We start from the raw sequence: 23,191 nt of genomic DNA on the forward strand, positions 1-23,191 counted from the left end.
CGTGTAACTGCCCAGATCCTCCTTCATGTCCTTTCTGAAGATCATAGAATCATAGAATAGTTAGGGTTGTAAAGGACCTTAAGATCATCTAGTTCAATCCCCCTGTCATTGGCAGGGACACCTCTCACTAAATCATGTCACCCAAGGCTCTGTCCAACCTGGCCTTGAACACTGGCAGGGAAAGTGACAAGTGAAAGGGATAAGTGATATCCTCTCTCTTCCAGACTCAGGAACCTCTCCCAGTTGCTACTACCTTTCTAAGACCAATGGAAGATAATCAAGATTTGCCTCACAGTGATGCTGACCAGCTCCTCAACAGTCATGAGTGCTGCTCATCAGGTCCTATGGACTTCTGTATGTCCAATTTGCTTACATTTTCCCTAACATGGTTCTCCTGCACAGTGGGTAAGTATTCATTGCTGCAGACTTTTTCACTGGTCTCAGAGACTTGAGATTCCTGAAGACAGATCTTACTAGTAAAACTAAGACAAAACAGGCATTCAGTAGCCTGACTTTTTTCATGTCTTTCTGTAGCAGTGCTCCTGCCCTGTTCAGCAGTGGGTCCAGGTTTTCACCATGTCATCCTTTTGCTGTTGATGTATATTTGCGGCATTAAAAATGGTATTTCTGAATTCATATGAGTCAGTTTCCCTACTTGTGCTTCTGTTCTGTTTCGCATTAATTTCTGCTGATGTTAAACGAGCAGCTTAAGTCAACTGGGAACATGTTGCATGTTACAAAATCCTTTTTTCTCCTAACTTTTTGGTAACTTAGAAAACCTGGTGTAAAATCTTTCCCTTCCTTCTGGCAATGCAAAACTGGAAGTGTAAACCTGAAAGACTATGAAAATCTTACTGGGGAGAGAAGAGTTTTGTCAGTATTGTCTGTGAAATACTAAAGTATGAGTTCTTTTAGTAAAAAGTGTTTACCAAACCGTTACTGCTGTCCCATAATCAATCTTAAATGAATAAGACCGTGGGTAACCTCAGCATTAGCACCCAAGGTTTGTGCATGTGCTCTACTGATTATGTTTTAAATATGAGCCTTACCCTTTGGGGAGTTTGAATTCTTTTGTTTCTTTGATGTTCTTTATTCCAGTTCTCTTTTCTCCCTCCAAGTGTTTTCATTGCCAGCCAGCACTCTGTGCCTATGGAACTAGTGGCAATAGTACACTTGCAGGTCTGCAAGACTTATTGTTGCTTTACTTAGCAAGCTAGAGTTCTGCCAAGCAAGTTGCTTTGGATCTAGATACCTTCACTTAATTTAAATGAGAACCCTTTCTTTAGCACTGTAGGGAACATTTATATCTGCCTTGTGTTTCCTGCCAGACTGCAGTGCATGCGAGTACATATAGGAAAGGAAACTAAAACACTAGTGCCAAGCTATTTTCCTAGAATGACATGGCATTTAGATAACCCTTCTGTAATAATACAATTCTTCTGTCTAGTTTGTCCTTTGGAGGGTAGGAAACGTGAAATTAATAAATATAAAAGAAAGCCAGGCTGCTAGAGGAAAAGTTAACCAGCCAAAATAGATTCTCTGATGCGACTCTGGGTAAATATCAATCATAGGTAAAATGGTTATATGAAGTAGACCATGTCAAATCCCCCATCTCCCCTGGTGCCATTATATTAGCCATTTATTGAGGTTTAGATCCTGCAAAGACCTACAACCTTATCTGAACCTGGAGACTTGCCTTCTTAGCAGATGCACTACTGATGCATGTGGTGATCTATGCCTGTAAGTTTTTTCACTGTGGAAGAAATAAATCAAACCTTGTTGCTCTTAAAGTCAATAGCAAAAGTTTTACTGGATGGACAGTAGCAAAGAAAGTGCACAGCAAAACAGTGCTTTTTCTTTGTCTCCTTTATGGAACCAATTATTTTCAGTAAAACGTTGCTTCCTTTCACTTCTTGGAGTGCCCATTTATATATTGCTGGCCAATTTTTACTGCTTTTTACTGTTACTATTACTAATCTTTCAGGTTCCTAGTTTGTTTCTTTGTTGTTTTTTTTCTGAGTCACTATTACCCCAGATAAAGTTGTGTCACTGGAATTTCTGGTCTGTAGGCAGGAAACTGGGAAGAAATTTTGTCCTTTCCCAGAATAAACCCAGATGGGAGCTTGGTAACTGAAGAGCTCATTCAGCAAAATGCCAAAGCTGCTTAGCTCCACAGTCAGGGGGTTGTGGAAGTGTGAGGCATCAGTAAATCATTTGTCTTATTTATACTAGAGCTTTTTATGGAGTCAGCATTGTGCTGTAGAGCATTCAGATACTGTAGAGTCAGTGTTTCAACATAAGACTCTCCTAGCAAAATATTTTCAGCTGACTCTACCACTTGATTGGATTGAGATAGAATTATTACAGTAGTATATTTCATGAACTGTGCAGTTCATCAGCAATGAAATTTTAATCAAGCTGTACAGTAATTTTGAGAACTGTGAGAATGTCAACTTAATATCCTAGCCACCTTAAATCCTGGTATATGCCTAGGGAGAGAGACAAATTAGATTTACTAGTAGCTGGCAGGGGAAGATGTGAGAATAAGAGGAACAGAGAGAGCAAATAGGGAAGTTTAGGGATTAATCTAAGCCTTTCCAATGTTCTCATCCATTACTCAGTGAAAGAAAAAATGGTATATTTTGAACACAGCTCAAATACACTAATCAACAGTTTCTTGAGTAAGAATTGCACTAACCAAAATATTTTTCAATTGACACATGATCTGGAAACATTAATTTGTGTGTCTAGGCCAGACAAATTAATTCTCAACTTAAGGAATGGGAACAAACATCAGCTGTATCTCCAACCATGCATAAAAACCTAAATAAATACAATGGCTTGCTAAGGGCTTTCCAGGTGTCAGTGAGAACCATCTGTTTTGATTCAAAGAGGTAGCTGTCAAGTCATGATGTTCTACAGATGACTTACTGAGTACCAGCAGGTGCCCAAAGCACATCCTCAGATCTCATAGTTGCGTTGTTGTGGGCAGAATGACCATTCTTAACATAGAGAACATCACATAAGTTTCTAAGATGGATCTGGAAAGCTGCCCAGATTATACATCAATCTGTGTGCCTTCCACCTCATAGGGAAAGTAAAGAGATTGAAAAAAAAGGTTTTAAAAGTATTTTATGGCTTTTTCTTAAATGTATGCAATTATAATCAATAATTATGACTTTCTTCCCAGCTCTCCTCTTCTTCTTACACATCCACCCTTACACCTCCAGTATTGTGTCAACACAGAGTTCAGCTGAGGACTGGTTAACTTTACACATATGTACATGAGTGGGAGATCTGTAAAGTGTGGATGCACTGACAAACTGCAGGCATGCAAATGCTGACCCACCTGTAGAGCTAGTTGCTTCCTATAGGTGGGTAGGCAAAGTGGAAAGGCCAGGGTCAACTGCTCAATTAATATATTGCCACGTGTTAAATTAGATATTAGGAAAAAATTCTTCATTATGAAGGTGCTGAGGCACTGGCACAGGTTGTCCAGAGAAGTTGTGAATGTCCCATCCCTGGAAGTCTTCAAGTCCAGGCTGTACAAAGCTTTGAGCAACCTGTTCTAGTGGAAGATGTCCCTGCCTGTTGCAAGGGGGATGAAACTAGATGATCTTGAAAGTCCTTTCCAACGAAAACCAGTCTATGATTCTATGATTTCTGTGGCCCAAGTTCTTTTGCATATTTTTTTTTCATGTGGGCTTATCAGAGTTATGCATATCATGGTGTAATTAGGAGTAAAACTACTCTGGTAGTTGCTATTTCTTTTAAAACAATTGCAAATGTTTTATTTGTCCTTTGTTGGAACTTTGAATTTTAAAAGGGCTCAGGTTGACAAAATAACTTCTTGGTGTCCTATCAGTAGTGTCCAACACTAGATGAAATGTTAATGTTAATTTTCCATACCTGTTAGTTTGCACTTTTCTATGTTGAATTTCATCTTCTACTTTTATCACTATATTGTCTCTCAGCCTCATCAGTCAGTACTGAAAAAAACTTTGCAACTTTTTGCATTCAGTTCACATGTTCATGATCCGGAATAATTTTTATCTTCACATGGCAAGATCTTGTCACAAATCATTTATAAAGATGTTAAAGTGAGCAGGTTCATATGTGATCCTCCTGGTAATTGCACTTCTTCCTCCACAGAGAGAAGTAGTCATATAATTCTACCCCTCAATTCCTTTCTTTTAATAAACTAAATGATAAGAGGCATTGTCCTGGGTTCAACAGTAGCAGGCACGTTTCTCCTTTGTGGTAGCTGGTGCAGTGCTGTGTTTTGACTTCCAGCCTGGGAACAGTGTTGGTGATACCAATGTTTTCAGTTGTTGCTAAGTGATGTTTACCCTGACCAAGGACTTTGCGAGGCTCATGCTCTGCCAGGGAGGAGAGGAAGCCAGGAGGAAGCAGAGACAGGGCGCCTGACCCAGGCTAGTCAAGGAGGTATTCCATACCACAGCACGTCATGGCCGGGGTGGGAGGTAACTGGGAGTTACCCGGAACGAAAAGGACTTCCGGGTGGGACTAATTTCTTGGCCGGTGATATTGTATTCTCTTCCCTTGTTATTTTCTCTTATCATTGTTGTCGTTGGTGGTAGTGGTGGTGATTTGTGTTGTACAGTGGTTGCTGGACTGTTCTTGTCTTAACCCGTAGGAGTTGCACTCTTTCGATCCTCCTCCCTGTTCCTCCGGGAGAGGGGAAGGGGAGAGCCCCGGTGGGGGGGGGGGGGGGGCCTCGATTGTTGTCAGCCCGGCACCACTCACTGGAAGTGAGTAAACAAGTTGCCTGACTGCGTTTAAACCACGACAGTTCTTTTTGGCGACCAACGTGGGGCTCGAACCCACGACCCTGGGATTAAGAGTCCCATGCTCTACCGACTGAGCTAGCCAGGCTAGCCAGTCAGGTGGAGGTAGGGGACAATCGGATTTACTGGACTGTGTGGATCAGATGGCCTGGCACATCAGTCCCACAGAAGTATAAGGCTCTAGTAGATACCGGTGCACAGTGTACCCTGATGCCATCAAGCTGTTAAGGGGTGGAAACCATCTATATTTCTGGAGTGACAGGAGGATCCCAAGAGTTGACTGTGCTGGAGGCTGAAATCAGCCTGACTGGGAGGGAATGGCAAAAGCACCCTATTGTGACTGGTCCAGAGGCTCCATGCATCCTCGGCATAGACTACCTCAAGAGAGGGTACTTCAAAGACCCAAAAGGGTACCGGTGGGCTTTTGGTATTGCTGCTTTGGAGACTGAGGAAATTGAGCAGCTGTCCACCTTGCCCGGTCTCTCAGAAGATCCCTCTGCTGTGGGGTTGCTGAAAGTTGAAGAACAACAAGTGCCAATTGCGACCACAACAGTGCACGGGCGGCAATATCGCACCAACCGAGACTCCCTGATTCCCACCCATCAGCTGATCCGTAGACTGGAGAGTCAGGGAGTGATCAGCAGGACCAAATCGCCCTTTAATAGCCCCATATGCCCAGTGCGAAATTCTGATGGAGAATGGAGACTAACAGTAGACTATCGTGGCCTGAATGAAGTCAGACCACCATTGACTGCTGCCGTACCGGACATGCTAGAACTTCAGTATGAACTAGAGTCAAAGGCAGCCAAGTGGTATGCCACGATTGATATTGCCAATGCATTTTTCTCCATTCCTTTGGCAGCAGAGTGCAGGCCACAGTTTGCTTTTACTTGGAGGGGTGTCCAGTTCACTTGGAACTGACTGCCCCAGGGGTGGAAACACAGCCCTACCATTTGCCATGGACTGATCCAGACTGCACTGGAACAGGGGCAAGCTCCACAACACCTGCAATACATTGATGACATTATTGTGTGGGGTGATACAGCGGAAGAAGTCTTTGAGAAAGGGAGGAAAATAATCCAAATCCTGCTGAAAGCCGGTTTTGCCATAAAACGGAGTAAGGTCAAGGGACCTGCACAGGAGATTCAATTTTTGGGAATAAAATGGCAAGATGGACGTAGACAGATCCCCACAGATGTGATCAACAAGATAACAGCAATGTCTCCACCAACTAATAAGAAAGAAACGCAAGCTTTCTTGGGTGCAGTGGGGTTCTGGAGAATGCACATCCCGAATTACAGTTCGATTGTAAGCACTCTCTATCATGTGACCCGGAAGAAGAATGATTTTAAATGGGGCCCTGAGCAGCAACAAGCCTTTGAGCAAATTAAACGCGAGATAGTTCATGCAGTAGCCCTTGGACCAGTCCGGACCGGGCCAGATGCAAAAAATGTGCTGTACACTGCAGCTGGGGAGAACGGTCCTACCTGGAGCCTCTGGCAGAAGGCTCCAGGGGAGACTCGAGGTCGACCCCTCGGCTTTTGGAGTCGGGGATATAAAGGATCTGAGGCCAGCTATACCCCAACTGAGAAAGAGATACTGGCAGCCTATGAAGGGGTTCGAGCTGCTTCGGAAGTGATTGGCACTGAAGCACAGCTCCTCCTGGCACCCCAGTTGCCCGTGCTCGGCTGGATGTTCAAAGGCAGGGTCTCCTCTACACATCATGCAACTGATGCTACATGGAGTAAATGGGCTGCACTAATTACACAACGAACTCGAATAGGAAATCTCAGTCGTCCAGGCATTCTAGAAGTCATCATGGACTGGCCAGAGGGCAAAGATTTCGGAATGTCACCAAAGGAGGAGGCGGTGCATGCTGACGAGGCCCCACCATATAATAAACTGTCAGAAAGTGAAAAGAAGTATGCCTTGTTTACTGATGGGTCCTGCTGTACTGTGGGAAAGCATCGGAGATGGAAGGCAGCTGTATGGAGTCCTGGACGACAAGTTGCAGAAACTGCTGAAGGAGAGGGTGAATCGAGTCAGTTTGCCGAGGTGAAAGCCATCCAGCTGGCCCTGGACATTGCTGAACGAGAAAAGTGGCCAGTACTTTATCTCTATACTGACTCATGGATGGTGGCAAATGCCCTGTGGGGGTGGTTGAAGCAATGGAAGCAGAGCAACTGGCAACGCAGAGGTAAACCCATCTGGGCTGCTGCACTGTGGAAGGATATTGCTGCCAGGGTGCAGAACCTGGTGGTGAAGGTACGTCATGTAGATGCCCATGTACCCAAGAGTCGGGCCACTGAGGAACACCAGAACAACCAACAAGTGGATAAAGCGGCTAAGATTGAAGTGGCTCAGATGGACTTAGATTGGCAACATAAAGGTGAATTATTTTTGGCCCGGTGGGCCCATGACACTTCAGGCAATCAGGGCAAAGATGCAACATACAGATGGGCCCGTGATCTAGGGGTGGACTTAACAATGGACACTATTGCCCAGGTTATTCATGAGTGTGAAACATGTGCTGCAATTAAACAAGCCAAGCGGTTAAAGCCTCTTTGGTATGGAGGACGATGGTTGAAGTATAAATATGGGGAGGCCTGGCGGATTGACTATATCACACTGCCACCAACCCGCCAAGGCAAGCGCCATGTGCTTACCATGGTGGAAGCAACCACCGGGTGGCTGGAAACATACGCTGTGCCCCATGCCACTGCCCGGAACACTATCCTGGGCCTTGAGAAACAGATTTTGTGGCGACACGGCACCCCAGAGAGAATTGAGTCAGACAATGGGACTCACTTCTGGAACAACCTTATAGATATTTGGGCCAAAGAGCATGGCATTGAGTGGGTATATCACATCCCCTACCATGCACCAGCCTCTGGGAAAATCGAACGGTACAATGGGCTGTTAAAAACTACACTGAGAGCAATGGGTGTGGGAACTTTCAAGCATTGGGATACACACTTACCAAAGGCCACCTGGTTGGTCAACACCAGAGGATCTGCCAACAGGGCCGGCCCAACCCAGTTAGAACTTTTACATATTGTAGAGGGGGACAAAGATCCTGTGGTGCATATGAAGAATTTGCTGGGGAAGACAGTCTGGGTAATTCCTGCTTCAGGTAAAGGCAAACCCACTCGTGGGATTGCTTTTGCTCAGGGACCTGGATATACTTGGTGGGTAATGTGGGAAGATGGGGAAGTCTGATGTATACCTCAAGGGGATTTGATTTTAGGGGAAAACAGCCAGTGAACTCAATTGTATGCTGTTGCCTGCTGTGTAATGCTTTTATAGCCCATCAACTAGATGTCTTCAGATCACCAATGACTAGCCCTGACTTCCCTCCAACCATCACCCCAACAGAGAATGAACTTTGATAGAACGATGAGTTCCGCATTAAAGGAACGACCAGCATCAGCAGGCAGCAATCCAATACTGCACACAGCCTTTCCTGCCCTGAAAGATTGTTACCAGAGATGGAACCTGACATCATGGACCGAATGGACTCGGCAGCATTATAGGGATTGGTCCATGCACTAAGAAAATGATCTTTTTCTCTTGGTCTGTATGTATATGGATGTATATATGTGGGAGAGCGATGGTGTATTGAAAATGTGAGATCTGAGCATAACATGAATGGTATGGAATAAGGGGTGGAAAAGAACTGTCGTGGTTTAAACCCAGTCAGGCAACTTGTTCACTCACTTCCAGTGAGTGGTGCCGGGCTGACAACAATCGAGGGCACCCCCTCACTGGGGCTCTCCCTTTCCCTGCTCCCAGAGGAACAGGGAGGAGGATCGAAAGGGTGCAACTCCTACGGGTTGAAACAAGAACAGTCCAGCAACCAATGTACAACACAAATCACCACCGCTACCACCAACTACAACAATGATAAGAGAAAATATCAAAGGAAGAGAATATGATACCACCGGCCAAGAAATGAGTCCCACCCGGAAGCCTGTGTCCTTCTGGGTAACTCCCAGTTGTCCCCCACCCTGGGCATGACGTGCTGTGGTATGGAATACCTCCTTGACTAGCCTGGGTCAGGCACCCTGTCTCTGCTTCCTCCTGGCTTCCCCTCCTCCCTGGCAGAGCATGAGCCTCACAAAGTCCTTGGTCAGGGTAAACATCACTTAGCAACAACCGAAAACATCGGTATCACCAACATTGTTCCCAGGCTGGAAGTCAAAACACAGCACTGCACCAGCTACCACAAAGGAGAATCATGACTGCTACTGCTGAACCCAGGACAGGCATTTCCTTTATCTCCAGACAGCTGACATATTAAGGAAACATTAGTGACTAGAATTTCAAAGCTTTTTTCAAAATTTAAGTACACAGTTGATTGTTTATAAAAAATGCTTACTGCAGATTTTTCAACACCCTACTTCAAAGGGGTACCTTGAATATTTTTGGTGAATACAACACTTGGCACCTAAAGATTTTTAAACACTGCTTTTGTGGAAGAATTCAATTGTAAAGTATTGCTGTGGATTGAATCACCAGTTGCTAACCCAACCATTTACAAATTTGAGCATATTGGTGTACCTAAATAGATATACATGTAGTTATAACTGAGATTTTAGTTTGAAGAACACCTGTCTTATTTAGGTGTGGTAGAAAGTGTCATTTTCCTCTCCCATTTATTAATAATATGGTCCTCTGATGTGATTTAAGCTCAAAGCCCATCTTTAAACTTGTAGGTGGAAGGTAATCATTGAGGGATAACAAAGCTTATGCCATTTCTAAACCAAAACTTTCTGGAGTAGAGCTGTTCTCTGGAGTCCCAGGTTCAAAGTTACCAAGGGCTTATTGCTGTATATGGGATGCTTTTTGTATGCCTGGTATTCTTAGGAAAACAAATGACTATATGCTTTTGCATACAAGACACTGCTTAATGCATGATGAGATCAAGATCAGATGCTCGTGAGAGTAAGCTCTTGGAGATTTTCAATGCTTTCTAAGGATGATCATGTTTTGCAACCAGAGGTTTCTGATCCATTGATATTAGTTTACTGAAATAATGACAATATTTTTTATTGCATTAGTCAATACATGTAAGACCCTGATAGTTACATAAGCATAATACATATTGGATGGTCTTTAGGCACTCTCCCACCTGCTTACTTCTTGGGGGAGGAAAAATTTATTTTTTCTGCTCTGTAAGATGCTATATTGCTGATTAACAAACAGTGAGAACAAACGTCATGAAGCTGCTACCAGTTTTCATTTAACCAAGATTTACAACAGTCTTGCAGTGCTAAGTTGCCAAGCACATGGCAGTTAACTACTAATTAAAGAAAGCACTTTGATTAATATGTATTTTTTCCACTATGTTGCACAAGTTACTTGATCGCTTGTGACTGAGACAACAATTTCTTTATTCCAGCATCTACAATTTTCACTGTTAGTTTTGCTTTGCAACCTTTCAGCCTGTTTCATGCACTAGCAATTCCCTTTGGGATGGGAATTCTTCAGAGAAAACCGTTATTGAAAGGTGCTACCTTTCCTCTAGCTAAGTTCCTTTTAAATCTTGATCTCAAAAGCCTTCTGGTGGACAGGTAAGGAATTCATGGTAATATATAGAACCTTCAGTATAAATTACAATCTATCCATTAAACTGACATTAGAGGCAAAGCAAAAAATACCCTCATATCCTAAAATCCCACCTCTAGATTATTAGTTAATCTTATTTTTGACACAGTGGAAGCATCCAAGTGAGAAATCTATTTACCAAATGAGTTCTGTGTAATCAGTTAGTAGAGGGAGAATCAACTCCTTTACAGTGCTTCAAATGTAAATTAGTATACAATGACATTGATGTGGTATTGATTTATGAGACAAAATGTTGTTTGAAATCAGCATGAAATGGAATTTGGAGGGTGTTCTAAGCTGTGACTTGCTGTCATGTAAATATTCTTAAATGTAGCTGGAATGCTGATTTTAGAAGCATGCAGCTTTAATACCTGATGATTTATCTAAACCCTGCTCAAGTCAGTAGAAGCTTTTATTAACTTTTAGTTGTTTTTTATTTCAATTGCTAAGATTAAAATTCTTGTAATTTTATTTGAAATATTATGTCCAAAATTCTAATGCTTCATTTCTGAAAGCCTGTGTTTTGGTTATAAATTTCTTGTACATTATCATTGAGTTTCAGTGTTGTGTCATTTAGCAAATATTATCCCTAGAAGTAAGTTGTGTTAAGAAACTATACCTCCATTTGTCTGATGAAGAATGCAATTGCTTTAGTGGGAACTTTTTTGGTAGTCAACAAAACACAATACAGAATCAGATATCCTCAAAATGAATGTTTGTATGATAATTACAGTTTTATTGATTTTTTTATTTTAATTTTTTAACCTGTGGAAAAATCCAAAGAATGATTTAACTGCATTTATTGCCTGTACATCAGCTTGTACAGAAATGGGGAAAAAGATGCAAATGTCTCACTGAGCAAGGCTGTGAATAGCATTAAAAAGGCAATTTCAGCTGGGCAGCAGGCACTCTGACAGATGTTTCACCTTTTTCTGAAATAACAAGACAATCCTTAAGTGACATTTTCTGGTTTTGTTGCACTGAAGAAAAAAAATTTTAAAATACATAAAAAAAATACCACTGCAAGAAACAGACTTTAGTATAATGGCAGATAAAGTGCCAAATGTACATATATATATGTACATAACCATAAAGGAAGCTTTTTAAAGATCCAGGCATACACCATCATGAATGGATATGAAAGCATATGGCAATATTTAGTCCTAATGAAACTTAAGAGTCAGTAGGGATCTCGTTTTACATAGAGCCAAGTCCCTGTTCTTATTTCTGTCATGTCCCTCATTTTGTGAACTGCACAAATGTAATTTTTTTTTTCTCCCAAATATACTTAATTTCATGTTTATTTGCTGGCTCTGAATTATTGATGATAACCACTATTCCATATAAGGCCTGCGTTTGTAGGGACAGCAGGTGAAAACAGTAATCTTAATTTTCACTGAGGAAATGGGACTCATGCAGCAATCCTGATTGGAATAATCTTTTAAATATTTTCTCAGCCTTGCCACATATTTGCTGTCAAACTTTGGAATTCTGGCCTGTTGAAAGAAATGGTCTCCTATGAAAAAGCTAATAAAATGTGATATAAGAAAGCAGAAAATTTGATGATGGTTTTCTTTTCTGTCTAAAAGGTTATTTAAAAAAAACCCAAAAGGAATACAATTATTGCCATTTGTTATTTAATTAAGTTTTTTCTTCTATTGAACTAGCTGATGCTGTTTACTGAATGAATATTGGATGCTTGCAGGTTGGTGGGGGGAATTGAGTGACTATACAATACCATAACTCATTCTCCCCTCCAAACACTTGTGAGGATAGATTGTGTATGTAGAATGCATAGTCTGGATTAATTTGATGTTAGGATTGATCTTTCTAAGGCAAGGTGAATACATTTAGGCTTGATCTGAAAACTGTTGATCACCAGGTCATTTCCCACATATCTCAGAAAATCTGTATGCAGCTTGGAGCTGGGGAAACTCACAAACATAGAAAGCCAATGAAGAACAGGGTGCCTTTTTTTCTTCCTTCTTCTTATATGAGACAAAGCAATCTGCATTTCATAATGTTAAACAGCAGTCACATTAAAAGTGTGATTGTCAAATTGTATTCTAAATAAGTACTTCCTGATGACAGGAAGTTGGGGCTGTTCAGGCTGTTCAGCCTGGAGAAGGGAAGGCTGACTGGAGACCTCATAGCAGCCTTCCAGTGTCTGAAGGGGGGCTATAGGGATGCTGGGAGAGGGACTCTTCATTAGGGACTGTAGTGACAGGACAAGCGGTGACAGGTTAAAACTTAAACAGGGGAAGTTTAGATTGGATATAAGAAGGAAATTCTTACCTGTCAGGGTGGTGAGGCACTGGAATGGGTTGCCCAGGGAAGTTGTGAATGCTCCGTCCCTGGCAGTGTTCAAGGCCAGGCTGGACAGAGCCTTGGGTGACATGGTTTAGTGTGAGGTGTCCCTGCCAATGACAGGGGGGTTGTTTTCCAGCCCTAACTATTCTATGATTCTATGATCATGTAACAGGTACCTTCTAGTTTTGAGACATATTAATGGTATGTGCTTTTTCAAATTATCTTTATGATTCTTTCTTGTAATATAGGTTATAATAATGTCTCTTTCTGTCCTTAAGGTATATAAATATTTAGTCCCTTTATGCTCTAATCAAATATGATCTAGTGTGTCTGACTGAGTGGAAATACTCAGAGCACAGCAAGATGTGTTACAGATGGTTTAAGGGAAAATGAGGACTCCCACCAGAAGCTGTCAAGGGACACTTTTTGCTTTATTGCCACAGGATTGAATTGAAAGAACTTCATGGCTTCTTGTGGGTGCACTCAAATTTTGTTAATCCTTCAGGAAGCTGCTCAGCATCAGGTTTCCATTTAGACCTTGTATCTCTGAAATATAAACTCCCTTCTGGAGGTCATAGAGTATATGGCAGCCGTGAATTCTAGAGATACATCAGGCACTTTTGGTGTTAGGAAAACTGTACAATCTGCCCATTCCATACTTACTTTGCAGAGGGCTTTGCGAGTCCTTCCTAGTCACTTGTCCAAAACTCGAATCAGCCATGGTGTGAATGTCCAGACCTCATAGAAGTCAAATGTCTAAAGAAAGTTTGTCCTGTCCATGAAGAGCAGCCCCTAGACATGCTTGTTCATGTGCATGTCTTTACCCTAGAACCTATCCTTCATGTTTAATGTGAATCAGAATTGCTGCATTTTAAATCCATAATTCCTTCTTCATGGGCATAGTGAAAAGATTGTTCTTTTCTTTGCAGCTGCCTTTTGTATTTGAATCTGTTCTAATCACCCCTTCTCCTTCTTCTTTCTTTGGGCAACCACATTCTTTCAGATTTTCTTTCCTAACTGCCTGTTTATACACTTGGGTCAAATGTTTATCTTTTCTTTACACTATTGTTGATTCTTTTCTGATAGTTTGCTATGCAAGTAGCTGATGCTAGTCCTGTAGTCATGCAGTTGGCTATTCTCTTAGTTAAGTACTCATATACCCTCAGCCTAAAATAAATCTCTTAGAAAATCTGCTCAGTGCATCTTTTCTTTTTCACAGGCGACAGCCTGGTTACCGCTGAGTTTCACACCTACCCTATAGCAGTTTTGTCAGAATTCTTTTTCCCTAGTTAGCTCACGAGAATGCCAAGAGCAGTAATAAAAAAACCTCTACTCCCTTACCCAGAAGTCCTTATATTTTGTTCTAATTAGATGTATTTTTATTACTTATTGCAGGTGATGTTATTTCAGGTGTAAAATGAACTGCAAAGTAGAGAAAAAAAGGAGAAAAAAAAAAGAAGAAAAAAAAAGGAAGGAGGAAGGGGAGAGCTGGTTTGATCCTTTAAGGAATGTGAAAGTATCACATTCCCCTTTTGCTATCTCAGTGAAAAAAGGTTTTGACACTGGCATGGATTTTTGGACAAATTACTTTTCTCTCTTTTACTGCGTTCTCTAAATCATAAAGCAAATGTTTGTATGTGAATCATTTGCTTGCCTTTAGAAGGTATTCCTCATACCATCATATTAGCAGATTGCTTTTTCAGCATTTTCTGGATAAATTTTTTAGCTAATATATACACCAAGTTGGCATTTGTCATTTTCTTCCAGAAGACTCTGTAAGCAATAGCCCAGTTAGTAGTTCTCCAGCCATGGCAACAAATAACATCACAATACAGTCAGTGTGACATGAGATTTCCCAACACACTACACCACCATGGTCTGTAGCAGTTCCTGGTTAAACCTGTATTTTTATACTTTCTCTGAAGAGAATAAGTCTGTAAACATGGGCAGCCCTCACTAAACAGATTGTACTACCAGTGTTAACACACTTTTTCATATCAAAGGCATAGTAACTAATTTCAGGAAGAAATGGTTTCAACGTTTTTAATGCAATGATTGAATAAAAAGTGTTCATTTTTATTGTGTGGTCAGTGACACATTTCCTCCCTCATTCACAGAGAGATGGAATAGCTTGGCCAGAACAGAATAACATATGCAATATTAAGGTGATAGAAGTCTGATTTTTATAAAGTTGTTTCTTGTCTATTTACACGTTAATTAAACACACAATACTAATTTTGAGATCTACTAAATCAACTAAAATAGAATCATAGAATCATAGAATGGTTTGGGTTGGAAGGAACCTTAAAGATCATCTAGTTCCATTCTCCCTCCCTTGGGCAGGGACACCCTCCACTAGACTGGGCTCCTCAAAGCCCCATCCAACTTGGCCTTGAACACTTCCAGGGATGGGGCAGCCACGTCTCTGGGCAACATGTTCCAGTGTCTCATCATTCTCACAATAAGGAACCTCTTAATATCTAATATAAATCTACCCTCTATCAGTTTAAAGCCATTCCCCCTTGTCCTGTCTTAATTCTAAATTATATGTCCTGACGTCCTGTCCTAAAATGTTAAATTAAGTTTCCTTCAGCAACTTTGATTGTGAGCACAAGATAGCTCAACTACTAAGGTTAGATTTTGTTGTTGCTGTTGACATAGCTTTTGCTAAAAAAATTCATTGTGATCCAAAATATGTTTATGCAGACAATATTCATATTTTAAACCTGCTCATTGCTCTGTTTTTCCACCCCAGTGGGCATTTGACTCAGTTTTTTTCAGAATAGGTTGAAACAATATTTCTCTCTCCTAATGTCTCAGATAAGCCTGATGCTGCTACTTTTCTTACTCAAGTGAAACAATGAAAGGCATTTGTAAATGACAAATTAGACATTTCAATGGTTACTACTGTGATTCAAAATAATATGAGCAAAGTTTTCCACATCAGCTTAAATGAATACCCATCTTACTGTAATAAATGGGTGACCAAATGTGTTAAATATTTTTTAGTGTTGTCAGAATCCACATAAGAGGAAAACATCCAGATTATTGTGGCTATAGCATCAATATCAAGCATTAGTTATACCAGAAATTCAGGAAGGGGAGGGTCAGGTTTCCTATATATGCCATTCACATTATGCATCACACACTGTCCCTTTCTTTACCTGCAGGGCAACTGTGGGTTTAAAAAAGTAGTTGCTTCAATACAGGGAATTGAAATACGTAGCACAATTGCAGTGATTAAAGGAGAAAAAGGCTATGACAGCTATATTTCTTAGCAGCCATAAAGTGTTAATTACAGTGATATTCCTTTTTCCAATGTTAGATTTAAAAAAAATTATTAAATAGCTCTCAAAAAATACATTTGTATTCTTACATGCAGATTTGAAACTCTTCAGTAATACAAAAGTGTAAAGCTCTTAAAGCAAATTTTAATTTTATTACACACCAAATAGAATTTAAAATATTTATGAACAGTTGAATGGGAAAAATATCCTAGAAATTCTTCGAACGAATTTAGTTACAAGTTATGTCAGGTTTAACTAAGATGACATTCTCTGATTTCGTTGTCAGCCACCACACTTCTGTTTCCTGTCACTTGTTTGCAATATAGATCACTTAAATACGTGTTACTGCTTCTTTTAAACTGGCAGGGTGGAATAGTAAATGCAATATTTAGAGCATTCCTTTTAAGCTTCTACGCCTCCTAAGAAATGAGAAACCATTGTGTTGATCCTCAGTGTTGATTCTTACTTGGCTTTTTAAAATTATACCATTCATGTATAAATTTTGTTGCACCTCAAATAGAAAAATCAACTTTATCATTATTGTGATTCTAATTCATCTCTAGGTGTTTAAGTCTTTTGTTGCTAACACTAATCCTCTCAACCTGGGAACTGAGTTTTTTTAATGTGACTTGTTAATGCTAATATAATAGCACTGACAGTAGGGGGCCTAGATTTATGTTCTCATAGAGATTAAGAAGGATTTAAAGTACTTTTTCTAGAGAGAGATAATTACTACTATTTTCAATGTTCTTTTATATCCTAATTGTTTACCAAAGGACCTTAGGTATCACCAAGGCACCTCACAGTATTTGTCATAAATCCTCTGAGCCTTCATACATAATATCTCCAATCTCAAAAGAAATGAGCCAAAATACGTTTCACCAGCCGGAACTGCCTCTTCACATCTACCTGGTAGATTCTCTAGGAAGTCAACATCCTATATAAGTCTGATGTTGACCAGTATAAGTACTTACTAGATTACTATCTATTTGTCCCAAACTGCATACCCCTTTAATTGTCATGATACGCTGCTTACGGAAGTTTTCAGTCCTGTACGTGCAGGCTCAGCCTTCTGGTTTTAGGGGCCAGGGAGGGTTCCTATGAAGGTAAAGCCTCTCTTTCAGAGGGATGTGCTGTCTCTTACTTACATCCAGCAGATACATCTTTTCCCTCTGTCATGGCTCACAATGGACATTCATTCAGACAAGGCACTTTTTCCTGTTATAAATGCAGGAATCCTGTTATAAGTTAGAACTGATTTTTGTTTCTTAGTGAAAGTCTACTTACATGTACTCCTATCTGCTGAGGCCTAGCTATCTAAGAACACTTTGCCAGGATGTATTTCTGCATACTTGAAAGCAGGAATATAAAATCCCCCCAAACAAACTGCGTATCCATCTCTATGCAATATGTAATAATGCATATACAGGTTTGAAATTTGATATGTTATTAAAGAACATGTGTTTGAAGAGAATGAAAGAGTCTTATTCAATAAGTCAATAATTTTTATTCTGTTCAACTGCACTTCCATGTCAATGCGCATGGCCTTTGTGTTTATTAAAAGTTTTATTGGTTTTCATGAATCTTAGACTGGAAGCAATGTTTGCCTAGAGGAAGGTGGAAGTGCACTACTCCTTCATGATGGGTATGGACGTATTTTGCTTTGGGTCTTCCTGAAGCCAAAGGAACTTATTCAAGAAGACAGATGGTAGTAATATATTTTGCTCAGGGCCTTTGTTTTGGTTTCATGACTGCCTTGCTGACAGGACCTTGTCAGTTCTGCAGGTGTGTATCTGCTGAAAGGGAGAAGATTCCTCCTGCCTAGGCTGTGTAGTGGCAGGCACTGCAGAAATTCATGAAGAGTACAAGTTGTGCATTTCCTAAGCACTGAATTGTAGTTCTTGCTGGCATCAGGGATAGATTGCAAGCCATATATATAGTCTGTCTATAGAAGGAGATATATGCTTTATTTTACTTGTAAACTGTCACGTGTAGGTTTATAACTGATTGAGTACTGATTTATTTCTCATATATGACTCATTTTTGAAATATGTTTAAGTATTTGTAAGGCACCTTCGTTTAAGTTACTCAAAACCAAGATATATGGTACTGCAGCTGCCAAACCCAAGATCTCAGAAATTATGAATACGGTTTAAACCGCCCCCTCCTGCTTTGAGATTATTATAGTAGCAAGAATGAGAAATTGTTAAGGTTGTATTTTTTATTTCTGATTTTTTTACAGGACACTTACTCCTTGTCTTCAAGTGTTTTTTTTGTTGTTTTTTTTTTTAATATTTTTTTCTCTGTGATCTTAGAATAATGTTCTGTGTCTTGATGTTGCATAGATTCAAATCTGTGTAACGTTTCTTGCCAAGATGGGTACTGCAAAATATTAGCTGTTTATATTTCTAAGAATCTAGTACAGGATATGAAAATAACAGAAAACTAAAGACATGGAGCCTGAGAATTAAGTTGTTTATACAGTTACAAGAAATTGAACATATAATTGGAAGTACAGTAAATGAGACTCTACAGTAGTGGAAGAATCTAACCCATATGTGTGTGCTGTCCTGAATATTGCATTGATGTAGTATTGAAAACAAATCTCTTGAACAAGACACACATCCAAGGGCTTTACTATGCAATTTGAGCATGAAAATCAGTAACAGGTGATGCAAACTAGTGTTTGTGTTCTTTAGCTGAACAGAAGAAATAATTTGGTAAAAATTCGGGTTCTCAATGCACTTTTTAACCCTGTCATCTGTTAGTTCTTATTACTGAGTGAAGAAGCAATCACATAGACTAAAAAAAAAAAAAGCTTTATTTTAATAAAAAATATTAAGGGCCATCAAAATCTGTAGCTTTTATCTTCCTCACTGCTTTTATATGATTTGTCACAAGCAAATTATTTTACTGGAGATTAACAACCTGTGTTTAAATTTCAGTCAGAACTTCTGTACTACAGCCTTGGAATACAGCATGAAATTGGAAACAGTTACCTTCAAGTCTTGTAAAATGTGTTTCTTAAGCAAGATAAATTAAAGCAAAACAAACAAAAAGATCAGTGGTGTAGATAAATGCCACGTCTTCAGTGCAAAACACTTAATGGAGTTATTTTATATAACTCAAAAACTCTTCCTTTGAGAGCAACCAAGAAGAAGGTCTGATTTCTACAAAACAGTACATTTCAGTTCTTAGGAATCCAATGTAAGTTACAAGACCACTTGTACCTTAATACTTGTGGGGTGTATATAAATACCGTCTGAGACTGGGAGAACTTTTTCTGTAGTTACCGATAGGACATGTAGGGATAGAAGACATGCTTCTGTGCAGTCATAGTATATTTGTTTCCAAACCCACAGACCTTTTTATTGCCATGCTTATTCTTTTGTCTTTTTTGGTCTTGCTTTTTTTTTTTTTCAAAGCTTGTCATTGTAGTAAGGCATCCCTGCTATGAATAGTAGGTGAATGCTTGCCCTTTCTTTTCCCTTAGAGAAATAAATCTAGGGCTATTCATGAGATCAAGCTGCATTCAGAAAATTTGTTGGACCATAGAACAAAAAGTTTATAACCAACTTGTTTCCAGTTGTCTTCTCCTACAAAATGCACCTATAGCCCATTCTGGTTGGAAGGAACATGTAGAAGCATATTTTGCAGGGATTCTCAGGAACACATAGGGATATGATGATGTCAAGGGAAGTGTTGTTTCAATGAACTGAGGAGCTTGTCACAGTTTTTAGTGGAGCTTCTCATCTCTGAATAACAATGAGTGCATTGAAGGGATTCATTTATTAGTTATAACCTTACTTATGTGTTTGTCTTTAAAAGTCCCTAGTTAGATGAGGCTTAATCTTGTAGTATTTGGTGACAACTAGTAAACTAGCTGTTGATGAACTTTGCAAATATTTACCGGTTTTATGGAGAACTGCTTCTATTTGATGAGTACATTTAAATGGTTTATAAAAGCACATCTCAGACATGTAAGAGAGTATATATTACACTGTTAATGGTTAAAAGAGAAGAATTAACTGTGTGAAATCAATGAACTTTTAAATCATGCTTTAGCTTGCTATGTCCTGCCAAAAGGCATGTGCTCTCTTGTCTAATTAAAATCTTATTAAACCCTCCCTTGGTATAATGAAACTGTCTGTATTATCACTGATTTTTGTAAAATCCCTAGGGGCTAGGGTGATTAATCATTATTATTTTTTATGGTTTAATTTTTTCTATAGCATTCCATTTGGGGATTGTAGCTAGCTCCTAACTGAAAGCCTGGCAACAAAAGAATGAAGCAAATGCCTGACACTAATCAAGAAAGAGCACTTAGAAATAAATCACAATTGTCAATCAAGGACTCTTTTGAGACAGTAGAGGAAAACTAATTACATGTAAGGTTCATGTCACAGACAAATCCTACAGGAATCCTATCTCACTCTGGATTTTGCTGTTATAGTATCTATAGGTGTCTCTTGATAACACATTACATCTTAACTCAGATATAGCCTGATCCAGTGTCAGAAGTCCCTTTACCTGATTCATATTTTATGTGGATGGCATTATCTATGCGTCGCTCCTGTTAAAAATCTATGCTTTTACAGGAACCTGTAAGTATCTTCACATTATGCATTCTATATACTTGTAAAAAAACAGATCTGTCAGACAAACAACATGATAGTTTGAATGGCATGAATCCCACAGTCGTGGTCTGATTTTTGAGAAACTTCTCAGTAGAGTTTTGCAGGCAGAGGTTTTAGGTGCTATATTGTGTACAGAGCATGTAACTAGACGAGCCTCAAAGCAGAAAAGTATGTTACTCTTTTAAAATTATACAGTATATTTTGAATCTACATTTTGACCTGAACATTCTGTTAAATTTAAGAGATTATCAATTACTATTTATACGTAAATATGCATACATAAGTTGTCTGCTGCTTGTTGGTATTGTCACAGGTTTCTCAGAGTACAGGGAAGTTTGATCTTATTGGTAATACTAAAGTTTCTTACAATTATTGCAGAGCAGGTAGAAAAGCCTCTCAAAGGTACAATTCCTACCTAATCAAGGTCTCTTAATTGAACTAATGAAAGTGAAGTAGAATTGTATCCGTGATGACTTTCCTTTAATGCAGAAATAAGGCACTAATTTAAAACACTGGGTGGTAAAACAGTAAAACATGAGGGCATGGTAATTTCTGAGATTGGAGTTTGTTAGGTTTTGTCAGGTTGGGAGATGAATATAAACCCTTTGTGAGACTGAGCTATTTGAAATTTTATGCTGTTTATGAGATCACTGGGGTCCAAACAATGTTCATACATCAGGAAGATTCATGCAGATCAGTTCATGTTTAAAGAATGAATCAAGGTACCACAAGATCTCAGAGAAATGCAGGAAAAATTATTCCCAGAATCTGTGAGATTTCAGGAAATTCACTTACTCTAGTATGTGTGAGTTAAGCTTGCCTTTTTTTAATTTCACAATTCTACTTGTGAAAAGGACATTGCTGTATCTGGTGTGCTGTGCTGTAGAGAAAGGCATGATCTGAAATTCAATCTGTTTTATCAAGCTGAGGAACTAGATCTTCATTTGAAATCTATTTCCATACATTTGCATCTGAAGATTTGGAAGTTTTGCTAGGAATGTTCTTACGTTAGTGTCGTGGTTTAAACCCAGTCAGACAGCTTGTTCACTCACTTCCCCCCCTTCTTCCCTCCCCCTACTCCTGGAGGGACAGAGAGGAGAGTCAAAAAGAATGAAACTCCCACGGGCTGATATAAGAACAGTTTAGTAACTAAGGTATAACACAAATCACTACTGCTACCACCAACAATAACAATGATAAAGGAAATAAGGGAAGAGAATATAACACTTCACCACCAGCCAACCAATAACTCGCCCCTCAAGCCCGACCAAAAAAAAAAAAAGTGATGGAGACTGTCAGTAAAGAGTCACCACAGCTTCTCAGATTGCTTGCACTAGGAAGCTGAATGCTGGATACGAATTGTTTTAACAGCCGGTAGACAGCTCTGTGAAAAACAATAATTTTTTTCACTAATTTAAGGGCAGTCTTTTTAGTAGAATTAAAGATCCTTTATTAAATATGACCTATATGTAGAAAATATTAACACCTTACAATAGAATAATAATAGAAATTCTTTAAGCCTGTCCCATCTGTGTCTATGGCGCAAAAGACCTTTGTGCTTCACAGATATAATAGTATCAAAGATTTCTCAGAAAAAACTTCATCTTCCTCTGTAAATCACTTTGATCTAAAGATTTATATCATATCTTGTTACAGGTATTTATAATCTTCTACCCTATAAGTAGCTTCAGTGATATTTTAGAATAATTGCTGAGAAAGAAATTCTTAGCCCTTGACATGTGCTCCATCTTTTAGTGATTGTCGACCAGAAATCTGTCATATCTGTGTAACCAGAATGACTTTTCAGAAGCTGTGTAGTGGAATGGAAGTGCAAAGACACAGTGAGGTCTTGTCGTGGTTTAAACCCAGTCAGGTAACTTGTTCACTCACTCCCAGTGAATGGTGCCGAGCTGACAACAATCGAGGTCCGTGTCCCCCCCCCCCCCCCCCCCCCACCGGGGTTCTCCCCCACTCCCGGAGGAATGGGGAGGAGGATCGAAAGAGTGCAACTCCCACGGGTTGAGACAAGAACAGTCCAGCAACCAATGTACACAAATCACCACCGCTACTATCAACTACAACAATGATAAGGGAAAATAACAAGGGAAGAGAATACGATACCACCGGCAGGGAAGACGAGTTCCACCCGGAAGCCCGTGTCCTTCCGGGTAACTCCCAGTCACCCCCCACTCCGGCCATGACGTTCTGTGGTATGGAATACCTCCCTGGCTAGTCCGAGTCAGGCGCCCCATCTCTGCTTCCTCCCGGCTTCCCCTCCTCCCTGGCAGAGCATGAGCCTCACAAAGTCCTTGGTCAGGGTAAACATCAATTAGCAACAACTGAAAACATCGGTATCACCAACACTGTTCTCAGGCTGGAAGTCAACCACAGCACTGCACCAGCTACCACAAAGGAAAAAAAAACCAAACATGACTGCTACTGCTGAACCCAGGACATCATCCACCCCTTATTCCATACCATTCACGTCGTGCTCAGATCCCACATTTTCAGTACACCATCGCTCTCCCATATATATACATCC

At 39.9% G+C, this 23,191-nt stretch overlaps 1 non-coding gene across 1 annotated transcript; it reads right to left on the reverse strand.

The window, feature by feature from the left end:
• Window positions 1-4,823: 4,823 nt before the first annotated feature.
• TRNAK-CUU (transfer RNA lysine (anticodon CUU)) lies at window positions 4,824-4,896 on the reverse strand. The gene has a single exon. It is a non-coding gene; the product is annotated as a tRNA-Lys (tRNA).
• Window positions 4,897-23,191: the final 18,295 nt, after the last annotated feature.

This window comes from Pezoporus flaviventris, unplaced genomic scaffold (assembly GCF_033815535.1).
Source record: "Pezoporus flaviventris isolate CSIRO_AGI_PZ_B2104156 unplaced genomic scaffold, CSIRO_AGI_Pfla_v1 ptg000007l, whole genome shotgun sequence".
Lineage (NCBI taxonomy): Eukaryota > Metazoa > Chordata > Aves > Psittaciformes > Psittacidae > Pezoporus > Pezoporus flaviventris.